Genomic DNA, 3,834 nt, shown 5'->3' with positions numbered 1-3,834 from the left:
CCTCAGAGCTTCAGAAAACCTGTTTGTCTCGAGCTCCGAGTCCTGCGTGACTCGGCTGCAGCAGGTCAGCGACTCGGCTGCAGCAGGTCAGCGACTCGGCTGCAGCAGGTCAGTGACTCGGCTGCAGCAGGTGCTGTCTGCTCGCCCGGTGCGTCACTGCCTCTCCTCGGGGAGACGTGTTTTCCTCCCTGCGGACGCTCCTCTCTCTGAAGTCACCCACGCAGAGAAACCACGGCTCTGGCGCGGATTGAACCGGAAAAAAGCGAGTCGGTGAGCAGAGCGACCGCCTGACCTAACCTCTGGTAAAAAGAAAAGAAAAAAAGGGGCGGATTAAAGAAAAACTGTGATGCCAATTCACGAAACCGTCTACGCAAGAAAAGAGACGTACGTGTGTAAACATTCGCTGTAACCATGGCGACCGGTTGCTGCTGATCTCGCGGACCACGCAGATCTCGCGGATCTCGTTTAGCGCCGCCTCCCGGAAGCGGCGCGCAATGGTTTGTGGGATTGTTTGGGGGCAAACAAAAGAAAAGTAAGCGATAGGTTCTAAATGTCTAAAGTTCTGATTGACTGATTGATTACATGATTGATTATTTTGCGTCAGCAGTTTTTGTTCAGTTTAAAGTGGATCTTTGTGGTCCTGGCTTTGGTTTGCAAAACTTCAGTTACAGGGAAAAAAAAAGGATTAAATGTGCCTGAGGTTAAGAAGATAAAAGAAAAAAAATACTCAAGAAGACCAAAGCAGAATAATCAGTTTATTTATAATAAATACAACTAAAATACAAAGTTGTTTCAATAGGGGCACCAATTTGTTTAGTCAAGTAGAACATATAATCTATTTTTGTTTGGTTTCTTGTTTGGTTTGAAAACATAAATAACTAGACATGGGTTTTTACCATGTAAAAACAAGTGTGCATTGCCTTGTAGCATGKCWTTGCCTGCAGCAGTGGACTTGCAGAATGAATTGTGACCAAGTTTAAACGTGTTTTCTACCAACTTGTGCTTGTCACGTCAGCAGGTGTCTGTAATGAGCATAATTGTGTAACAATATGAAGTTTGTAGAGATTTTTTGTTAAAGTTACTGTAGCTGGGTTTTGAACCCTGATCTCCCACATGAAAGCCCACAGAGTTAACTATGAGACCATTGGAGCTGTGRCAGAGGGCACTGCCAGGGTTTGGTTTGTATGTGTGCAGAAAGAGGCCACATCGCCAATGCAATTGTTGACACTAAACTGCAATATATTACAACAATAGAGCAATATTAGGACAATATTATAGTAAAACATCAAAATACAATCATATTAGTATTGTAACCACTGAACTATTGAGATCAAATATTATTAAACTATGGTTCAGTACTGAGTAGATACAGCAGGGGGCAGCATTGGACCAATACAAGGCTCCGATGACTCCCATTACAAATTATTAAACATGAATATTTCAAAACCTATAAGTTGTACAGGCACCAAAAGGCATAGCCATCATTTGGCACAGGAGCTTTACAGATATAAATTACAATGGCAGCTCTAGGACAAAGTACGCAGGAGGAGAAGCGTGGCAAAGTTGAGATGACTTGGATGGGAAAYGAATCACAATAGTGTGCATTGGCCATGCACACCGAATAGAAAACTTCAGCTTTCAACCTGCACAAGTTCTGGTAAGTATATGTATGAATTATATTAGTAGAAATAGATGGTTATTCTGCTGCTTGTTCAAAGTATGTAAAATTTCCTCTTTAAATAAAAATAATAATAATAATTTAATACTCTATGAAATGTTGTGAGATTATTAGTTTGCTTAGGAAAATGTTGTACATGTTGAGTTTACCTCTTTTAAAGAGATTTCTTTCTCTAAAACTAAGATGTTGCCTTTAAAGTGACTTAAGATTGATACATATTTAGATATTTTATGACATGAATCAGTAACACTGAGCTGAACTGACATTTATCAAATGACAGGATAAAGTCTGGCCTGTTTGACATCAATAAAATCAACATTTTAACTTCCTGGAGACACATTAGAAAGCTTTATGTCGCTCTCCTGTGTGTCTGAAAGGCCAGTAAAGTGGTGACATGATTCATAGACCGTCTGATTTCTATGTTGACTGTGAACACTGTCCCCCCGTCCTCCTTCAGAGACGCCACTGTTTGCTGTGACCTGACTGGACCATGGGAAAGCAGAGTCCTGTGTTCAGACACCTTCAGCTTCTGGCTCCCAGGGTACGAAATGTGCCATGGTGGTTTGGTCGAACAGCGTCAGTGAAGCTCGGAGGTGTGTACACGTCTTTGAGTTGTTGCTACAGCAGATTATAGCACAGCTTCTTATGGGCAGTTTAAACTTTTATCATCGTTCAACATTTAATAATTCATAAAAACGTTCAGCTCATTTAGAAGATGGATGCTGAGTTATCGTTTGTCCAACTTTTGTACTTTTCTTAATAATAAACTTTATTTATATATTTTCCCCATAGAAATAAATGGAGATTATTTTAATTTATTTAAAAATCAGACTTGAATGAAATCTGCTTCAGCTGCTGACTCTGTTTGTCTTCTTATCCTGGTTTTAGCATTATACCAATCTGCTAGCTTCTAGCTGGCATTAGTTACTTTTAGCTCATGTTTTGCTATTTTTAGCTCTTTCTTAGCCTCCTGATACTTTGAGCAAGCCTTTTACCACTTTGTTACTTTTAGCTTCTTGCTAATTGCTTTATTTTAGCTTCTACCAAGCTAACCTTTTGCCACTTTTAGCTAAAGTTCAGTTACTTTATGTGTCTGTCTAGAATTTGCTAATTTTAACTTTTGATTTATTTTATTTTAACTTCTTAGCCTCTTCATACTTTTAGCAAGCCTTTTGCTAGTTGTAACATTTTAGCTACAGTTCTGTAACTTTTAGCTTCTAGCTAGCATTTGATACTTAACTCCTGATTTGCATTAATTTGCTCCTTATTGTCTYTTGATGCATTTACCTACATCTTGCTAAACATTTGCTATTTTTAACTTCTTGATATGTCTAGTTAGCCTTTTGTTGCTTTTAACTAATGTTTTATGTTAATCTCCTGTTTAGCCTCTGGATACTTTTTAGCTAGCATTTTGCTACATTTAGCTTTTAGGTACCATTTTGCTAGTTTTTGCTTCCAGCTAGAATTTACTACTTTAACTCCTGATTTGCAGTTTTTAGCTCTTTTTTAGCCTCTTGGTGAATTTATAAAGCCTTTTGCTACTTTTAGCTTCTAGCTAGTCATTTTGATACTTGTAGCTCCTGTTTTTATATTTTTAGCTTCTACGTTGCCTCTTAATACATCTTGCTAACTTTTTGATATTTTAGCTCCTGTTTTGCTATTTTTAGCTTATTTTTAACTTCTTGATACATTTTGCTGCATTTAGCTCATATCTCTGCAGTTTTAATCATCTTTTTAGCCTCTGGATACTGTTAGCTAACCGTTTGCTTCTTATAGCTTTTAGTTTAGCTTAAAACTTTTGTTATTGTTTTTAAATAACAGTAGACAACTACTGTAAAGACCTTCTGTTACTTTTAGCTTCTAGCTAGCCTTTTGCTACTGTTAGCTCCTGTTATGGTAGTTTTACTTTCTACTTAGCTGTTAGCTACTAACTCCTAGATAGTGATCTGCTTCTTTTAGCTCACAGTCCTGCTGTTTATTGCTTCCGAACTTTACTTTTACAAAAATATTTATATTTATGCCAAACTATATGGAGCTTTTTTGGGGCCATTAGCTTTGTTCAAAATAAAAATATTTTGAAACTGAAAATTATTTAGAAACTGAAAAATACAGATTTGAAACTCTCTCTCTCTCTATATATATATATATATATATAT

The 3,834-nt window shown here is 37.4% G+C and overlaps 1 protein-coding gene across 1 annotated transcript in view; it reads right to left on the bottom strand.

Annotated features, from left to right (window-relative positions):
* LOC106529659 (cyclin-dependent kinase-like 1) overlaps positions 1-1,082 on the bottom strand; it is a gene marked incomplete in the record, with an annotated part of 12,609 nt that extends 11,527 nt beyond the window's left edge. Inside the window, 1 exon segment of the mRNA XM_014025141.1 lies at positions 20-1,082.
* Between the last annotated feature and the right edge of the window lie 2,752 nt (positions 1,083-3,834).

The sequence above is a fragment of the Austrofundulus limnaeus genome, unplaced genomic scaffold, assembly GCF_001266775.1.
Source record: "Austrofundulus limnaeus strain Quisiro unplaced genomic scaffold, Austrofundulus_limnaeus-1.0 Scaffold458, whole genome shotgun sequence".
NCBI lineage: Eukaryota > Metazoa > Chordata > Actinopteri > Cyprinodontiformes > Rivulidae > Austrofundulus > Austrofundulus limnaeus.
This window is presented reverse-complemented; position numbering and strand designations above follow the sequence as displayed.